This window comes from Schistocerca americana, chromosome 3 (genome assembly GCF_021461395.2).
Source record: "Schistocerca americana isolate TAMUIC-IGC-003095 chromosome 3, iqSchAmer2.1, whole genome shotgun sequence".
In the NCBI taxonomy this organism is placed as follows: Eukaryota; Metazoa; Arthropoda; class Insecta; order Orthoptera; family Acrididae; genus Schistocerca; species Schistocerca americana.
The window spans coordinates 973483808-973504969 of record NC_060121.1 but is presented as its reverse complement, the minus strand read 5'-3'; the positions used below and the strand labels follow the sequence as shown (position 1 = coordinate 973504969).

The window sequence follows — 21162 nt, the reverse complement described above, 5'->3', positions numbered from 1 at the left end:
GCTCGCTGCTCATTCTGCTTACAAGTGTGTCACTTCTTCGAGGAACAAAGGAGGAGTTGACCGGTACTGCGTTGATATTTCGAGTGGAATTCCTGCAAATTTTCACCAATTATTTTCTCAAGATATGCGTTTTAGAAAGAGAGCAGTTTGTTAACATCAAATACGAAATTAAGTAGTAGGAAGTCTGTGATATGAAATGTCGTGTAGCTAGGGCCTCCCTTCGGGTAGACTCGTCGCCTGGTGCAAGTCTTTTGATCTGACGCCACTTCGGCGACTTACCCGTCGATGAATATCAGATGATGATGATGACGATGATGACGATGATGATGATGGCACACCATCCAGTCCCTGATCGGATAAAATCTCCGACCCATCCTTAAGGTGGTTTCTAGACGCCAAACTGGCACGTGATAGCTTCCCAGAAGTGTTACATCGCGTTGGGATCAGGCAAATGGGATTGTTAAGACATCAACGTGATCTCACTGAAACTGTAACACCCCACCCGTCAGTTAGCTGGTTTTGGCGTGTGTTCACCCCAACTAATTGACTAACAGATCAACAGGGAGTGCAAAACTGCCGCAATATTGGATAACGCAAAAAAGTAACATGGCCCTGTGACTCCTGATTGAACTGCGGTAGCAGTGTTGGCATTAATTGATTCAGAATTGATCACTTTTAATTAAAAAGGGGTGCACATTGATGTTATATTCAGTTATTGAACACCGGATGCAAATGTTGAAGATAAAATTAATTAAGAAAGTGACTTGGTATTTCAACTACTTGATTGAAAACAGAAGCAGTCGATTAGCACAAATTTATTTTAACTCAAGACCTTCAATCATGACATTACAAGACTCTCCTATCAGGCAGTGGTAATAAATTGCGTTTGCGTGGAGTAAAGTGCGATACTCAAAAGTAATTCCTATCGACTGACCCAGGCATAATGCGAAGTGCGAGAAGAATTCTACAATACATGGCCCATGAAACCCTCTTGGAAACTTTGCCAATGTGATCCAACAAATTAATCAATGGCCGGAGCGGGTGCAATATCACCGAATACAGCGTGGCGGGGCGGCGGCGTCATGGTGTGGACGTCGGCCGACCTCGTGGTGCTGCAAGGCTGCGCTCGTCTATTCACTCCTAGCTATCTTGCTCAGTACATAGCTGAACCAGAACTTTCTATCTCCAAGCTCAATCATTCCATTTGCTAAGTCCTAAACTGCAGAGATGCTCACTCTTTCTCATGCAAGCTGAGTAAAGAACGCCACATCCACACTCTAGGCAAGCTGGGAATGGAGGACCTCTATGGAGATCTCTCACAGTCCGCTCTTCGCCTCGGTCCCCCCCCCTCCCCCCCCCAGCAAAATAACTTACGCCAATTGCAGCGCAAGTCGCGTTAATTATGCGTCGCTTCCCAGCACCGACCAATGCCTGCTCTGGGAAGTGAACAAATTCCCACAAAATTTCCCTTCCTCTCAACTTCTGCTATTTCGCTCCTCCCAGGCCACCCATCAAGGTTAGCATCTGCACAAACACCAATTTTTCCAGAATTCTGACTCCCAGGAGAGTACTTCAAATTCCTTGGTTCTACGTTCCCATTGGAGGCCGGTATATTTCATACTGTCGCTCTTCACCTGATTTGCTTTAGGCTCTGTGGACCGTAAATTCACCGTGAAGTTGCTATAGTAATGAACACGCATATTTTGACCTCTGTTGACCGCTCCACCATAGCTTTGCGCGGCTTTCTCACATGTTTCACAGAAAACGGGACGACGGACATTTATCAACAGGCGTAAAGTTCTCCGTCTCTTTCCCGGTACACCAGCATGGAGTCGGGGTCAACCACCCACTCACTGTCACTCATCTTAAAGCGGCTGGAGGCCACGCTGCGTTACTGCTTTCTCAAAGCTTGAGCCGCCCTAAGCTGCCTATTGTCGCTTCCCTTTGCCGTTCCCCAGCCGGCCACGGTCGACTCTAAATGCATCCCTGGGGTAAACTAGAGTCCAGTAAATTGACTCGTTTCCACAAAGTTTTCATGTCGTGTGAATTACTTTAAAACCATCGCCCGACATTCATTATTCCAATACGTGCATACTATACCCTCTACAAGATGCATTGTGCCTTGTGCAGTCATTCTTTGTTCAGCCCTACTGTTCGCTCAACGTGGGTTAGGTGATGTTTAATGACTTCATGTAAGGGGCATAGTTCTTGCCATTTTACAAAACCACTGAAAAATGATTCTGGCTTTGAAACAGCGACAATTATACTATCGGAAGAAGCCATTGTCGTCAGGTAAAAACATAAATCATGAAGGATGTTGCAGTGGTGCCTTCGATTACTACCAAAGATCACTTGGAAGCCCAGGTGAATGTGCTACATTGCACAATACTGCCCAAACTGGCCTCCGACTGTCGTGCGCTGCATATTTCTGTCGAGTAGCCATTCGTCTGGATTTTGGCGCGTCCGGTCACGAACTCCGACCTGGTACAACAATAAGCGTGATTCATACGACCAGGCCATAAGTTTCCATTCATCCATGGTCCATTGTCGATGGTCCCCTATCCATTTCAATCGCAACTGACGATGTCGTTGGGTCGACGCGGGAACATGCAGAGGTTGTTTGCTGCAGAGACCCATGTTCAAACAATATGCTGTGAACGGTGTGCTCCGAAACACTTGTCCCCGGTCCAACACCGTACTCTGTCGGCAGATTACCCAAACATCGCCGCCCATCCTACTTTACAGAGTGAGCAAGCCTTCGAGCCCCACATTCTGCGATGAAGTGTGGACGTGTGGTCGGCATTCAGTCTGGTGATGGACAGTGGTCATAATGTTTTGGCGCATCAGTGTATATTCATCTTCAAGTCTTAGTAAATCTTTGCATCGTGGTTACACGACGATTGCATTGACGAAATTATCTTGTTGTAAAAGGGGCGCTTGTCTTTCACACATTCCCTTTCGGTCTTTTCCGTCTAAAAACGTGTGTTCTTTGCGGTTGGGAAACTGGGTTTACGCTAGCCTTGCGATGCGTATCTTAAACCAGTATCTTTTTTAATGGTGTAAGGTTTTGTCATTGGAGTCTGTCAAATCTGTTCAGCAAAAGAAAGGATATACTGTGCCAATGTATGGATGTTGACCACTTGCCGTGCAGCCGAAATATTATCAGCTATATAAATGGATCCTCAAACTAATTTCGAAAAATTTAAACCAAAATATATGTTGGGTGAAAACAAGTGAGTGAGTGCAGTGGACAAATACACCATGTGCTTCGCTAAACGCAGAGTTCTCACAAAACTATGATGCAGCACAAAAAAATGTCTTTCCCACAGCTTGGATGAGAGGGTACTAGATTCTCATGTTACTAACAAGGTTATGCCGGAAGGAATACTTCTGTGGCTGACTTCCATGCAAGTCACTTTCGTACGATCTTAGATAAGTCATGCCCAAATTGGAAATGGCCAGGAGGAGGTCGACGAGACCAGAAAAACCCATAGTGGCTTCCAGAAACGCACTTTCCATACGCTGTTTAGTTTATAATAAAAAAAAGCTGACCTGCATGAAGGAGCGTCGTATACAACTGTAATGAAAAGCGAAAGGGATCGCCTTACTTCATTCCATGATTCTAAAACACACACACACACACACACACACACACACACACACACACACACACACAAAACAGAGCGCGGGTTCACTTCCCGGCCGGGTCGGAGATTTTCTCCGCTCGGGAATTGGGTGTTGTGTTGTCCTCATAATCCTTTCATCATCATCGACACGCAGGTCGCTCACTGTGACGTCAAATCAACAGACTTGCAACTCGGCGGCCGAACTTCCCGTGGAGGGGCTCCCAGCCATCGATGCCATTATATCATTCAGTGTAGTTGCCAACAACGTGAGTAATAAAAATAATTTAAAATATGTTTATGATGTTGTTAAACTGGATTACAAGGAAAACCACGGCAGTTACGGTGACCATTGAAGATGATTTAAACTATCTACTGGTATAGTTACATGGATGGCATAATATGCATGGTAGATGAACCTAAAAATAAAAGACAGCAGTTACACAAAGACATAAATACTATACACAAGAAACATAAAACTGACAACAGAAGAAGAGCAGGTAGTAGTGTACGAAAAAGAGTGCTGTGTAAAACATAAAAAATGCTTAGTTCTGCAAAGCAGAGAAAAATTAGACCACGTGTGTCAGGGTCTGATGAAAAAAGAAACCAAAGACGTACTAACAGATGGAATTTCCCGATATGGACGAAAAACCAATCAAATTACCGTAGCAAAAAGCCGACATTTTGCTAACGAATTATTTTTATCCAAAAAAACTCATCAAATTTAAATTTATTCAATTACAGACCAATGATGATGCTTTAATTCAATAAAGCGAAACGTGTCTGATGAGAAAAACACCCATTTTCTTGTAGTTGTGACGACGAAAGAAAGTTACCCTCTGGAAATGTATTATTCTCATCGTCGGGGTTAAGTCATGTCGAATTTTTTGAGCGTCATCGTATACGCCGTTGAGTGTAGATGTTAATTATTGCCGGCCGGGGTGGCCGAGCGGTTCTAGGCGCTGCAGTCTCGAACCGCGCGACCGCTACGGTCGCTGGTTCGAATCCTGCCTCGGGCATGGTTGTGTGTGATGTCCTTAGGTTTAAATAGTTCTAAGTCTACGGGACTGATGACCTCAGATGTTAAGTCCCATAGTGCTCAGAGCCATTTGAACCATTTTTTTTGTTTGTTAATTATTTCACAACTGCAAGTTCTGGTCTTGGCCCTATCAAATGATACTGCGAAAGGTCAACGAATACAAGAAATGAAGCGAAGTGTGTATGTACAGAATTGCACAAACATGCCATGTAGACAGTAGTGAGTTACAAAAATAGTGAAAATAACACGTCACTAACATTTTACTGTAGCACATGTCAGACTTTAAAATCCTCCGACACATACACGTCCTCGTCAGAACGAAGCATTTTCAGTGTAGAAATACAGTTACATAAAACGAGCACGAAGCTCTGTGTATCATGATGTAAATTAGGTGTACTGTTACCAATGTTAACAGCCTGCGTGGAAATCACTATAAATCAGTGTTCTAACACACTGTTTACCTGTGAATTGAGCCCACTGGAGCGAAAACACATTCACAGATCATACTGTCTCTGTACTTAGCAGAGATAGTACATTCCAGCGATTACAATAAGTGTAGGCTTCATATCATAACATCATTTTGCATCTGTTGACGGTATTTTACATCTGTTACAGCTTTCGATGTGACGATATAGTCGTAAGGTACCAGTGGACAAATGAAAAAAAATTATTTATTACAGAATGATGTAAAAATACATGCGTTATATGTTGTAAAAGTCTCACGCTGGCTTGGGTACTCATATAGAACATGGCAACAGTAATCTTACATATTGGGTTATATTAGTATACATTGCAACTGGTGCGAAAATGCAGAAGACAGAAAATGCTCGCTCCTGAAACAGCCAATAGTGCAGCACAACAAACGGAGGAAATACACGACAGACCGCTACCTCGTAAATACAAGATATGTCTTTTTACCAAGCTCTAATAGTATATAGCAAATGTAATTATGAAAAAATGTATACACAGTTCCAAAGTGCTTAAAATGCTAGCGAGAAAAATGCAAAAAATAATTATATGTTATTATCATGAACTGGTAAAATATATTAGATAAGATTAAATAAACTTTAAAGATAAAATGAAATATACAGGATGAAATGAATTTACAGATATTAAAAGTTCAGGAGTGCACTTGATTCTCCCTGGTTCTCATGCATGAAAACTGCAATACAGCAGAAAACATCGAGAACACGAAACTTGTTATACCGCATTTACACAGAAGAGGAACAGAACCTGGTAAACTTGCCTAATACCGTGTAGGGCCCCCGCGAGCGCGCAGAAGTGCCGCAACATGACGTGGTATCGACTCCACTAATGTCTGAAGTAGTGCTGGAGAGAAATGATACCTTGAATCCTCCAGGGCTGTCCATAAATCCGTAAAAGCACGAGGGGGTGGAGATCTCTTCTAACAAGGGAACCTCCCCATCGCACCCCCCTCAGATTTAGTTATAAGTTGGCACAGTGGATAGACCTTGAAAAACTGAACATAGATCAATCGAGAAAACAGGAAGAGGTTGTGTCGAACTATGAAAAAATAAGCAAAATATACAAACTGAGTAGTCCATGCGCAAGACAGGCAACATCAAGGAGAAGGTGAGTTCAGGAGTGCCGTGGTCCCGTGGTTAGCGTGAGCAGCTGCGGAACTAGAAGTCCTTGGTTCAAGTCTTCCTTCGAGCAAAAAGTTTAATTTTTTATTTTCAGACCATTATCAAAGTTCAGGCACTCACACACAATCAACTTCGCTCTCCAAAATTCCAGGACATGTTCAGATTTGCTTGGACATAAGCAGGGTTTGACGGTCTACACACGGAAAAATTTGAAAACGTAAAAAACATATGTTTTGACAGAGCACAGGGAAAAGTGTGCGAGTGTGAGACTTTTGGATTCATTTGTTGCAGTTTATGTGACAAACTGTTACGTTTTCATCACTTTTTTGGGAGTAATTATCACATCCACAAGAAAACCTAAATCGGGCAAGGTAGAAGAATCTTTTTACCCATTCGCCAAGTGTACAAGTTAGGTGGGTCGACAACATATTCCTGTCATGTGACGCACATGCCGTCACCAGTGTCGTATAGAATATATCAGGCGTGTTTCCCTGTGGAGGAATCGGTTGACCTATGAACTTGCGATCAAAAGTGTTCGGTTCCCATTGGAGAGGCACGTCCTTTCGTCTACTAATCGCACGATTTTGCGGTGCGGCCGCAAAACACAGACATTAAACTTATTACAGTGAACAGAGACGTCAACGAACGCATGGATAGATCTTAACTTTGCTAAAATAAAGAAAAATTTTTCGCTTGAGGGGGGAATTGAACCAACGACCACTCGTTCCGCAGCTGCTCACGCTAACCACGGGACCACGGCGCTCCTTTTCTCGGAATGTCCATGATGTTGCCTATCTTGCGCATGGACTACTCAGTTCGTATATTTTGCTTATTTTTTCATAGTTCCACACAACTTCTTCCTGTTTTCTCGATTGATCTGTGTTCCGTTTTTCAAGGCCTATCCACTGTGCCAACTTATAACTAAATCTGAGTAGGGTGCGATGGGGAGGTTCCCTTGTAAACAGCACGTTGCAAGGCATCCCAGATATGGTCAATAGTGTTCATGTCTGGGGAGTATGGTGGCCAAAGGAAGTGTTTAAACTCGTAAGAGTGTTCCTGGAGCCACTCTGTAGCAATTCGGAAGGGATGGGGTGACGGATTGTCCTGCTGAAATTGCCCAAGCTCGTCGGGATCCACAATGGACATAATTGGATGCAGATGAGCAGGCAGGATGCTTGCGTACATGTTACATGCCAGAGCCGTATCTAGACATATCAGGGTCTCATATCACTCCAGCTGCACGCGCCCCACACCATTACAGAACCTCCAGCAGCTTGAACACTCCCCTGCTGACATGCAGCGTCCATGGATTCATGAGGTTGTCTCCATACCCCTACACGTCCGTCTTCCCGATACAATTTGAAACGAGACTCGCCCGACCAGGTAACATGTTCCCACTGATCATCAGTCCATTGTCGGTGTTTACGAGCTCAGGCGAAGCGTAAAGCTTTGTATTATGCAGTCATTAAGGATGCACGATTGGACCTTCGGCTCCGAAAGCCCATATCGATGATGTTTCGCTAATTCGTTCGCACGCTGTCATTTGTTGATGGCCTAGTATTTAAATCCGCAGCGATTTGCGCAAGGGCTGCACTTCTGTCACACTGAACGATTCTCTTCTGTCGTAGGTGGTCCCGTTCCTGCAGGATATTTTTCCAAGTCCAGCGATGTCGGAGATTTGATGTTTTGCTGGATTCCAGATATTCACGGTTTGTTGTTCTGGTCTTCAGTCCTGAGACTGGTTTGATGCAGCTCTCCATGCTACTCTATCCTGTGCAAGCTTTTTCATCTCCCAGTACCTACTGCAACCTACATCCTTCTGAATCTGCTTAGTGTATTCATCTCTTGGTCTCCCTCTACGATTTTTACCCTCCACGCTGCCCTCCAATACTAAATTGGTGATCCCTTGATGCCTCAGAACATGTCCTACCAACCGATCCCTTCTTCTGGTCAAGTTGTGCCACAAACTTCTCTTCTCCCCAATCCTATTCAATACTTCCTCATTAGTTATGTGATCTACCCATCTAATCTTCAGCATTCTTCTGTAGCACCACATTTCGAAAGCTTCTATTCTCTTCTTGTCCAAACTATTTATCGTCCATGTTTCGCTTCCATACATAGCTACACTCCATACGAATACTTTCAGAAATGACTTCCTGACACTTAAATCAATACTGGATGTTAACAAATTTCTCTTCTTCAGAAACGCTTTCCTTGCCATTGCCAGCCTGCATTTTATATCCTCTCTACTTCGACCATCATCAGTTATTTTGCTCCCCAAATAGCAAAACTCCTTTACTACTTTAAGTGCCTCATTTCCTAATCTAATTCCCTCAGCATCACCCGACTTAATTAGACTACATTCCATTATCCTTGTTTTGCTTTTGTTGATGTTCATCTTATATCCTCCTTTCAAGACACTGTCCATTCCATTCAACTGCTCTTCCAAGTCCTTTGCTGTCTCTGACAGAATTACAATGTCATCGGCGAACCTCAAAGTTTTTATTTCTTCTCCATGAATTTTAATTCCTTCTCCAAATTTTTCTTTTGTTTCCTTTACTGCTTGCTCAATATACAGATTGAACAACATCGGGGAGAGGCTACAACCCTGTCTTACTCCCTTCCCAACCACTGCTTCCCTTTCATGTCCCTCGACTCTTATAACTGCCATTTGGTTTCTGTACAAATTGTAAATAGCCTTTCGCTCCCTATATTTTACCCCTGCCACCTTTAGAATTTGAAAGAGAGTATTCCAGTCAACATTGTCAAAAGCTTTCTCTAAGTCTACAAATGCTAGAAACGTAGGTTTGCCTTTCCTTAATCTTTCTTCTAAGATAAGTCGTAAGGTCAGTATCGCCTCACGTGTTCCAGTGTTTCTACGGAATCCAAACTGATCTTCCCCGAGGTTGGCTTCTACTAGTTTTTCCATTCGTCTGTAAAAAATTCGTGTTAGTATTTTGCAGCTGTGACTTATTAAGCTGATAGTTCGGTAATTTTCACATCTCTCAACACCTGCTTTCTTTGGGATTGGAATTATTCTTTGGGATTGGAATTATTATATTCACGGTACTCTCGTGAAATGGTCGTACAGGAAAAACCCCATTTCATTGCTACCTCGGAGATGTTGTGTTCCAATCGGTTATGCACCGACTATTCACCACGATAACCTGTCATTGTAGCAGCAGCAACCGATGTAGCAACTGAGCCAGACTATTGTTGTCTTATACAGGCGTTGCCGATCGCAGCTCAGTATTTGAATACGCATGCCTATACCAATTTCTTTGGCGCTTCAGTGTATGTAGAGCTGGTAAAATACACTAAGCCCGAAGAAACTGAAATTCTATAGGCACGCAGTTTGGTTAGTAGAGGCTTGTGAGGACTGGTGTCGAAAGCCTTCTGGAAATCCAAAAATATGGAATCAATTTGACATCCCCTGTCGATAGCAATTACTTCATACGTATAAAGAGATAATTTTGTTTCACAAGAAAGATATTTCTGAATCCTTGCTGACTGCGTGTCAATAAATCGTTTTCTTCGAGGTACTTCATATTGTTCCAATACAGTATATGTTCTAAAACCCTACTGCAAATCGACGTTAGTGATACGGACCTGTAATTCAGCGGATTACTCCTACTTCCCTTTTTCGGTATGGGTGTGACTTGAGCGATTTTCCAGTCTTTAGGTACGGATCTTCCTGTTAGCGAGCGGTTGTATATAATTGTTAAATATGGAGCTATTTTATCAGCATACTCTGAGAGGAACCTGACTGGTATACAATCTGGACCGGAGGCCTTGCCTTTATTAAGTGATTTATGCTGCTTTGCTACACAGAGGATATCTAATTCTATATTTCTCATCTTGGCAGCTGTTTTTCATTGGAATTCAGAAATATTTACTTCGTCTTCTTTGGTGAAGGAGTTTAGGAAAACCGTGTTTAATAACTCTGCTTTGGTGGCACTATCAACAGTGACTTCACCGTTATTATCGCGCAGTGAAGGTATTGATTGCGTCTTGCCACTGGTGTGCTTTATGTATGAGCAGAATCTCTTTGGGTTTTCTGCCAAATTCCGAGTCAGTTTCGTTGTGGAAATTATTAAAAGCATCTCGCATTGAAGTACGCGCTATATTTCGAACTTCTGCAAAACTTTGCGAATCTTGGGGATTTTACGTTCTTTTAAATTTGGCATGCTCTTTTTCGTTGTTTCTACAACAGCGATCTGACCCTTTTATGTAGGTGCAACCACAACGGCGGGGTATCTGTTGAGAGGCCAGACAAATGTGTGGTTCCTGAAGAGGGGCAGCAGCCTTTTCAGTAGTTGCAGGGGCAACAGTCTAGATGATTGACTGATCTGGCCTTGTAACATTAACCAAAACGGCCGTAATTTTTTACCGAGGACATGCTGCTTTACTGTATGTTTAAATGATGATGGCGTACTCTTTAGTAAAATATTCCGGAGGTAAAATAGTCCCCCATTCGGATCTCCGGGCGGAGACTACTCAAGAGGACGTCGTTATCAGGAGAAAGAAAGAAAACTGGCGTTCTACGAATCGGAGCGTGGAATGTCAGATCCCTTAATCCGGCAGGTAGGTTAGAAAATTTAGAAATGGAAATGGATAGGTTAAAGTTAGATATAGTGGGAATTAGTGAAGTTCGGTGGCAGGAGGAACACAGGTGAATACAGGGTTATAAATACAAAATCAAATAGGGCTAAAGCAGGAGTAGGTTTAATAATGAATCAAAAAATAGGAGTGCGGGTAAGCTACTAGCTGTTTGTAAACAGCATAGTGAAAGCATTATTGTCGCCAAGATAGACACGAAGCGCACACCTACTACAGTAGTACAAGTTTATATGCCAACTAGCTCCGCAGATGACGAAGAGACTGAAGAAATGTATGATGACATAAAAGAAATTATTGAGATAGTGAAGGGAGACGAAAATTTAATAGTCAGGGGTGACTGGAATTCGGTAGTAGGAAAAGGGAGAGAAGGAAACGTAGTAGGTGAATATGGATTGGGGCTAAGAAATGAAAGAGGAAGCCGCCTGGTAGAATTTTGCACAGAGCACAACTTAATCGTAGCTGACACTTGGTTCAAGAATCATATAAGAAGGCTGTATACATGGAAGAGCCCTGGAGATACTAGAAGGTATCAGATAGATTATATAATGGTAAGACAGAGATTTAAGAAGCAGGTCTTAAATTGTACGACATTTCCAGGGTCAGATGTGGACTCTGACCACAATTTATTTGTTACGAAGTGTAGAGTAAAACTGAAGAAACTACGAAAAGGTGGGAATTTGAGGAGATGGGACCTGGATAAACTGATAGAACCAGAGGTTGCAGAGTATTTCAGAGAGAGAGATAGGGTACGATTGGCAAATACAGGGGAAAGAAATACAGTAGAAGAAGAATCGGTAGCTTTGAGATATAAAATAGTGCAGGCAGCAGAGGCTCAAGCAGGTAAAAAGATGAGGGCTAGTAGAAATGCTTGGGCAACAGAAGAGGTATTGAATGTAATTGATGAAATCAGAAAATATAAAAGTGCAGTAAATGAAGCAGGCGAAAAGGAATACAAACGTCACAAAAATGAGGTCGACAGGAAGTGCAAAATAGCTAAGCAGGGATGGCTAGAGGACAAAGTAAGGATGTTGAGGAACGTATCACTAGGGGTAAGATAGATACTAACTACAGGAAAATTGAAGAGACCTTTGGAGAAACGAATATCAAGAGTTGAGATGGAAATCCAGTTCTAAGCACAGAAGGGAAAGCAGAAAGTTGGAAGTAGGATATAACGGGTCTATACAAGGGCGATGTACTTGAGGACAATATTATGGAAATGGAAGAAATGTAGATGAAGATGAAATGGGAGATATGATACTGCGTGAAGAGTTTGACAGAGCACTGAAAGATCTGAGTCGAAACAAGGCCCCGGGAGTAGATAACATTCCATTAGAACCACTGACAGCCTTGGGAGAGCCAGGCCTAACAAAACTCTACCATCTGGTGAGCAAGATGTATGAGACATGTGATATACTCTCAGATTTCAAGAAGAATACAACAATTCCAATCCCAAAGAAAGCAGGTGTTGACAGGTGTGAAAATTACCGAACTATCAGTTTAATAAGTCACGGCTTAAAAATACTAACACGGATTCTTTAAAGACGAATGGAAAAACTGGTAGAAGCCAACCTTGGGAAAGATCAGTTTGGATTCCGTAGAAAAGTTGGAACACGTGAGGCAATACTGACCCTACGATTTATCTTAGAAAATAGGTTAAGGAAAGGCAAAGCTACGTTTCTAGTATTTCTAGACTTGGAGAAAGGTTTTGACAATGTTCACTGGAATACTCTCTTTCAAATTCTAAAGGTGGTAGGGTTCAAATACAGGGAACGATAGGCTATTTAGCCGGCCGAGGTTGCCGAGCGGTTCTAGGCGCTTCAGTCCGGAACTGCGCGACTGCTACGGTCGCTGGTTCCAATCCTGCCTCGGGCATGGGTGTGTGTGATGTCCTTAGGTTAGTTAGGTTTACGTAGTTCTAAGTTCTAGGGGACAGACGACCTCCGATGTTAAGTTCCATAGTGCTCAGAGCCATTTGAACCATTTTTGAAAGGCTATTTACAATTTGTACAGAAACCATATGACCGTTATAAGAGTCAAAGGGCATGAAAGGGAAGCAGTGGTTCGGAATGGAGTGAGACAGGGTGATAGCCTATCCCCGATATTATTCAATCTATATACTGAGCAAGCAGTAAGCGAAACAAAAGAAAAATTTGTAGTAGGAATTAAAATAGGAATTAAAATTCATGGAGAAGAAATTTAAACTTTGAGGTATGCCGATGACATTGTACTTGTATCAGAGACAGTAAAGGACCTCGAAGAGCAATTGAACGGAGTGGACAGTGGCTTGAAATTGAGAATATAAGATGAACATCAACAAAAACAAAACGAAGATAATAGAATGTAGTTGAATTAAATATGGCGTTGGTGAGGGAATTAGATTAGGTAATGAGACTTAAATTAGTAGATGAGTTCTGTTATTTGGGGAGCAAAATAAGTGATGGTGGTCGAAGTAGAGAGGATATAAAATGTAGACTGGCAATGGCAAGGAAAGCGTTTCTGAAGAAGAGAAGTTTGTTAACATCGAGTATAGATTTAAGTGTCAGGGTGTCGTTCCTGAACGTATTTGTAAGGGGTATAGCCATGTATGGAAGTGAATCATGGACGATAAATAGTTTAGACAAGAAAAGAATAGAGGCTTTCGAAATATGGTGCTACAGAAGAATGCTGAAGATTACATGGATAGACCACGTAAATAATGAGGAGGTATTGAATAGAATCGGGAAGAAGAGGAATTTGTGGCACAACTTGACAAGAAGAAGGAATGGGTTGGTTGTACATGTTCTGAGGCATCAAGGGATCACCAATTTAGTACTGGAAGGCAGCGTGGAGGGTAAAAATCGTAGAGGGAGACCAAGAGATGAATACACAAAGCAGATTCAGAAGGATGTAGGCTGCAGTAGGTACTGGGAAATGAAGAAGCTTGCACAGGATAGAGCAGCGTGGAGATCTGCATCAAACTAGTCTCTGGACTGAAGACCGCAACAACATCGTGTCTCTCAATTATCGTTGATATTATCTCTTTGAAATCATTCCACATAATTTCTACGCTTACATGATCAGATCGGAAGGAGTGCAGAATGTCTCTTAAAAAGGCGTTAAGAACTCTTTTACCGGCTTTTTTAAGTGGATATACTTTGAGTTTCGTTTTTATGGTTGTAGGTTTTACGGTATTCAGCCTAGCAGCAACTGCCTTGTGGTCCCTAATTCCTGTATTCGTCACGACAATTCCTGTTTGTACAGGATTGCTTGTTGCTAAGAGGTCAAGTATGCTGTGTGTGTGTGTGTGTGTGTGTGTGTGTGTGTGTGTGTGTCATGGGATTTTTACATTTGAGTTCCAAATCTTGTTAAAGTTTAATGACTACATTCGTGTCAAAAAATGTTGGTACTGGATAGAGATACCTTGCTGTCGTGCACCCAAATCAACTCATATCGCCATCACCACTACCGACTGAATGAACTGAAATACATCACCCGCAGTAATTGTTTATTTATCCTAAATTTCCTGGTGCCAGGTTACTTAGATTAGCCTAAGGGGCCCTCCGGAAAATGTAATTCGGAAGCGACGCGGTAAGAAGCGAGATCTCATCAGCGCCGGAAATAAACCTGTGGCTGGCTGGGAGGCGGTCGTAATGCTATTGGCGCTCCACCACGCGGGGCTGTGTTCCGACGGACCCGCCCCCGCGCAAACAGCCGCCTCGCGGCCACGTGTCGCACACCGCGCTATTCGATTTGCCGGCGCCGCTGACGAGATTCTCGCTCCGACCCGAGAATCGAATTAGGCGCACCTAGCAGGGACCTCGTTGCCGCCTTCCGCGCCGCGGATCCGCAGACAGCATGCGGCTCGGCGCCACACGCGCTGGTTGCCGGAGCGGCGCTCTGGTGGCTGGAGGCAGACTCCGCAGGGGCTGACGCACTCGTCACGCTGGAAACAGCGAGCACGCTAGTGCCACTAAATGTGACTGGGGTGAGTGTTTGGGGGGCAATATCAACATTTGGTGTACTTGGACCATATATTTTTGAAGGAACGATGACCGCAGAGAACAGTGACAGGAGATGTTGTCGTTGTTGTTGTTGTTGTTGTGGTCTTCAGTCCTGAGACTGGTTTGATGCAGCTATCCATGCTACTCTATCCTGTGCAAGCTTCATCATCTCCCAGTGCTTACTGCAACCTACATCCTTCTGAATCTGCTTAGTGTATTCATCTCTCGGTCTCCCTCTACGATTTTTACCCTCCACGCTGCCCTCCAAAGCTAAATTTGTGATCCCTTGATGCCTAAGAACATGTCCTACCAACCGGTCCCTTCTTCTTGTCAAGTTGTGCCACAAACTCCACTTCTCCCCAATTCTGTTCAATACCTCCTCATTAGTTATGTGATCTACCCATCTAATCATCAGCATTCTTCTGTAGCACGACATTTCGAAAGCTTCTATTCTCTTCTTGTCCCCAACTATTTATCGTCCATGTTTCACTTCCATATATGGCTGCACTCCATACAAATACCTTCAGAAACGACTTCCTGACACTTAAATCAATACTCGATGTTAACAAATTCCTCTTCTTCAGAAACGCTTTCCTCGCCATTGCCCGTCTACAGTTTATATCCTCTCTGCTTCGACCATCATCAGTTATTTTGCTCACCAAATAGCAAAACTCCTTTCGTTTTGCTTTTGTTGATGTTCATCTTACATCCTCCTTTCAAGACACTGTCCCTTCCGTTCAACTGCTCTTCCAAGTACTTTGCTGTCTCTGACAGAATTACAATGTCATCGGCGAACCTCAAAGTTTTTATTTTTGCTCCGTGGTTTTTAATACCTACTCCGAATTGTTCCGTTCTTTCCTTTATTGCTTGCTCAATATACAGATTGAGTAGCATCGGGGAGAGGCTACAATCTTGTCTCACTCGCTTCCCAACCACTGCTTCCTCTTCATGTCCCTCGACTCTTATAACTGCCATCTGGTTTCTGTACAAATTGTAAATAGCCTTTCCCTCCCTGTATTTTAGCCCTGCCACCTTCAGAATTTGAAAGAGAGTATTCCAGTCAAGATTGTCAAAAGCTTTCTGTAAGTCTACAAATGCTAGAAACGTAGGTTTGCCTTTTCTTAATCTTTCTTCTAAGATAAGTCGTAAGGTCAGTATTGCCTCACGTGTTCCAACATTTCTACGGAATCCAAACTGATCTTCCCCGAGGTCGGGTTCTACCAGTTTTTCCATTCGTCTGTAAAGAATTCGCTTTAGTATTTTGCATCTGTGACTTATTAAACTGACAGCTCGGTAATTTTCACATCTGTCAACACCTGCTTTCTTTGGGATTGGAATTATTATATTCTTCTTGAAGTCTGTGGGTATTTCGCCTGTCTCATACATCTTGCTCACCAGACGGTAGAGTTTTGTCAGGACTGGCTCTCCCAAGGCTGTCTGTAGTTCTAATGGAATGTTGTCTACTGCCGGGGCCTTGTTTCGACTCAGGTCTTTCAGTGCTCTGTCAAACTCTTCACGCGGTATCGTATCTCCTATTTCATCTTTATCTACATTCTGTTCCATTTATATAATATTGTCCTCAAGAACATCGCCCTTGTAAAGACCCTCTATATACTGCTTCCACCTTTCTGCTTTCCCTTCTTTGCTTAGAACTGGGTTTCCATCTGAGCTCTCGATATTCATGCAAGTGGCTCTCTTTTCTCCAAAGGTCTCTTTAATTTTCCGGACTGGAGATACAATTTTGGAAATACTTCAGAATTAGCGGTACTAGGATTTACGGCGTGTGCTGAAAACTTTCAAGAAATTTTCTTTCAACACGATAGTGCTCCACGACATTATGCCACTGCCGTCCGTTATTATTTAAACTGAACTTTCCAAAGAAAAATGATTGGTCGAAGGGCAGATATAGACATGACTCCACGTTCACCAGATATCACGCCCTTGAATTTAGGCACTACTTTGAGGAAATCGGGGAATGTACGAGGTGCATTCAAGTTCTAAGGCCTCCGATTTTTTTTATAATTAACTACTCACCCGAAATCGATGAAACTGGCGTTACTTCTCGATTCCATGGCAGCGGCGAAGGCATCTTCAGGTGTCTGTTTTGACCACTGCAAGATCGCTGAGGCAATAGCAGCACTGCTGGTGAATGTGCGGCCATGGAGTGTGTCTTTCATTGTTGGAAAAAGCCAAAAGTCACTAGGAGTCAGGTCAGGTGAGTAAGGAGCATGAGGAATCACTTCATAGTTGTTATCACGAGGAAACTGTTACGTAGCGTTAGCTCGATGTGCGGGTGCGTTGTCTTGGTGAAACAGCACACGCGCAGCCCTTCCCGGGCGTTTTTGTTGCAGTGCAGGAAGGAATTTGTTCTTCAAAACATTTTCGTAGGATGCACCTGTTACCGTAGTGCCCTTTGGTACGCAATGGGTAAGGATTACGCCCTTGCTGTCCCAGAACATGGACACCATCATTTTTTCAGCACTGGCGGTTACCCGAAATTTTTTTGGTGGCGGTGAATCTGTGTGCTTCCATTGATCTGACTGGCGCTTTGTTTCTATATTGAAAAATGGCATCCACGTCTCATCCATTGTCACAACCCACGAAAAGAAAGTCCCATTCATGCTGTCGTTGCGTGTCAACATTGCTGGGCAACATGCCACACGGGCAGCCATGTGGTCATCCGTCAGCATTCGTGGCACCCACCTGGATGACACTTTTCGCATTTTCAGGTCGTCATGCAGGATTGTGTGCACAGAACCCACAGAAATGCCAACTCTGGAGGCGATCTGTTCAACAGTCATTCGTCGATCCCCCAAAACACTTTCTCGATCATGTCGTCAGACCGGCTTGTGCGAGCCCAAGGTTGTTTCAGTTTGTTGTCACACGATGTACTGCCTTCATTAAATTGTGACACCCACGAACGCACTTTCGACACATCCATAACTCCATCAACACATGTCTCCTTCAACTGTCGATGATTTCAATTGGTTTCACACCACGCAAATTCAGAAAACGAATGACTGCACGCTGTTCAAGTAAGGAAAACGTCGCCATTTTAAGTATTTAAAACAGTTCTCATTCTCGCCGCTGGCGGTAAAATTCCATCTGCCGTATGGTGCTGCCATCTCTGGGACATACTGACAATGAACGCGGCCTCATTTTAAAACAATGCGCATGTTTCTATCTTTTTCCAGTCCAGAGAAAAAAAATCGGAGGCCTTAGAACTTGAATGCTCCTCGTAACAGCAGTGTACTACAGGGATCGATATTTGGTCCGCTCTTGTTATATGGGGTGTTCGGGAGTTCCTGATACGGACTTATGGTATTGGTTAAAAACAGACTTAGTTGCATTTTAGTTCATTTTTCAACTACGCGTTTCGCCTTATTTAGGCATCTTCAGGTTGATCTTAATTTGGCGTTTCTTAGAACGATCCTCTAGACAGTGTAGCCAAAGGGCATCGTCGAATACATCACGCCAACATTGCATCTGGATATCTAGAAAAGTTTTTACTGAGTTTAACGAAGGCGATGTTGGCCTGATGTATTCGACGACGCCCTTTGGCTACACTGCCTAAAGGATCGTTCTAAGAAATACCAAATTAAGATCAACCTGAAGATGCCTAAATAAGACGAAACACGTTGTTGAAAAATAAACTAAAATTGCAACCAAGACTGTTTTTAACCAATACTGTTAAGCACTGGTTTGCTGTATGCCACGTATGGATTGAAAGAATTTCTATAGACTTACAGGACTTGTAGAGCGGAATTAGTATATAATATTTTGAATAGGAGCACCTATCCGGAACCGTACCGTTGCCATTATATTACGGCTTCACTTCAGATGCGTAAAGCGACCTACTGTGCTTTCACTCAAGCTAACTGGCCCTGCATACTTGTTCTTGCTACAAAACTTATTGGACCAGTTGTTTGGAGCTGTGCCGCTGAATGTCCGTTAGCAAACGTGGTTTCAGTGTGATGGCGCAGCGCCTTAGTGGTGAAAAGTGGATTGACGGAGGAGGTCAACCCGCGTGGCTGCCGCTGTCGCCGGACTTAACTCCTATGGCCTACCATTTGCGAGGTCGTATGCGAAGTTTAACTTACGAGACTGCTGTAAATACAGAGGAAAAACTGCTGGCACGAATTCTGGACGCTGCTCTAGAAACTGAACAGGCACCAGGTAGGATGGAGAGTGTCCAGCAGAACATGCTTCGTAGTTACGACGTCTGTAACGACGTTGGTAGTCGCCACATCGAGCCGCTATTGGAATGTGTCGGTACTGTTCTGTACGTACAGTACGCTCGGTTTTAGAGTAATGTAAACACGCAATGTTTAGGTGTTAGTACAAACCAATGTGCTTAAGTGAGAAGTGGATGTTCCATTATGCTTCCTTTCGAACTGTTACATAATAATTGTACTGCGTCATGCGTCATTCAGTACTTCAAGCAGAAGTGGACGCTTTATGGATCTGAACTGAAACCGTCGTAGAACAGAAATAGTACGCTCAGAACTTGGGTTCCTATTCAAAATATCATGTGGTTACTCCTTTCTAAATGTCCTAGAAGTCTGAAAGAGAAATTTCCTAACATCCTGTATGTGTCTAGAATGATACTTTGTCTGCAGCGGAATATGCGCTGATGTGAAACTTCCTGGCAGATTAAAACTGTGTGCCGGACCGAGACTCGAACACGGGACCTTTGCCTTTCGCGAACAAGTGCTCTGCCAACTGAGCTACCCAAGCTTGCCCGCGAAAGGCAAAGGTCCCGAGTTCGAGTCTCGGTCCGGCGCACAGTTTTAATCTGCCAGGTAGTTTTTCATCCTGTATGTGGTCGTAAATGACCTTCCATGACCAGTCCAACAAGAAAGAATAGTTGGATTCTTTCAAAGCTCAAGTATTCTAACTTCAGTGCGTGAAAATATCAATAGTATTTCCTTCAAAAGGTGATGAATAGTTCTTTTCAAATAAACTGTCACTGAATTTAGATTAAACTCATTACGTGCGGTTCACTACTGCACAAGGCATGGCCGCAGTGTTAGACATATTGCACGGGGGTGAATCAATAAATGAAACACAGTACTCTAAATTCTTACGTGTTCGTATTCATAAGAAGCTGAACTGCAAATCGCATGTTACAGTTCTTCTTGTGGTGTCACCGCCAGACACCACACTTGCTAGGTGGTAGCCTCTAAATCGGCCGCGGTCCATTAGTATACGCCGGACCCGCGTGTCGCCACTATCAGTAACTGCAGACAGAGCGCCACCACACGGCAGGTCTAGAGAGACGTCCTGGCACTCGCCCCAGTTGTACAGCCGACTTTGCCAGAGATGGATCAATGACAACTACGCTCTCATTTGCCGAGACGATAGTTAGCATAGCCTTCAGCTACGTCATTTGCTACGACCTAGCAAGGCGCCGTATTCAATTGATAATTAATATTATGAAGCATGTACCGTAACGAGAGATGTTCTACAATTGTGGATTAAAGTATTACTTTATTTACAATTCTCAAGATATTGTCCTGTTCCAGACCTCACGCCAGTCAGCGTGTAATTAAACGCGTGCATTTCGGCCTCCTCTAGAAACACAGTGTTGGCTCTTCTGCCAACACTACACTTCTTAAACATCTAAGCCCCGCTACTTTCGCGTTACGCATAATATAAGACTTTTAAGACGAGTATATCAAAAATTTACTTACGTTTCCTACTTTCATCTACTAATGTGTTAGACGGAGAACTGACTGACACTATCCATCAGTCAGTATGGCACAGAAGGGAGTAACTAATTCAACCATACAAAATTTAATGAATAATGAATTAACTTTGAACACAAAGTTGAATCATATCTATTTGAAAACCCTTTCTATAACTAGGTGGCCATTTCTCTCTTAAACTGTCCTCTACCATACTGAGATTATTTTTATGCTCATTTCTCTTGATCAAATAGCCGATCACTGACAATGCATAATAAATCGATTCAGGATTTAGTACCTCCAGTGATCCTTTATTTTTATTGCCATCTTTCCAATTTTCTCTATTCTTTTAGTATGGTGAAGGGACTGCACAGTTGGGAGCTTACGAGTTGGCTTGCAAAATATGAGTCCGTTTAAGAGGAAATGGCTACGTTCAAAATGTGCAGAGTCAGAGGATGTCTCAATCTCAGGTAACCAAACCGGCATTTAGCCTGCCCATCCCATAGACTCAGGGCAGGACAAAGGACGATTCTTTCTGCCCGAAAAACGCAACATTGAAAAACTGCATGTTGGCTTTTCACTCGGGTTCTTCGGCCGACGTCTGTT

At 43.2% G+C, this 21162-nt stretch overlaps 1 protein-coding gene across 1 annotated transcript in view; it reads left to right on the top strand.

Annotated features, from left to right (window-relative positions):
- LOC124606599 (proton channel OtopLc-like) overlaps positions 1–21162 on the top strand; it is a 229782-nt gene that overhangs the window by 74665 nt on the left and 133955 nt on the right. The gene's annotated exons all lie outside the window — the stretch shown is intronic.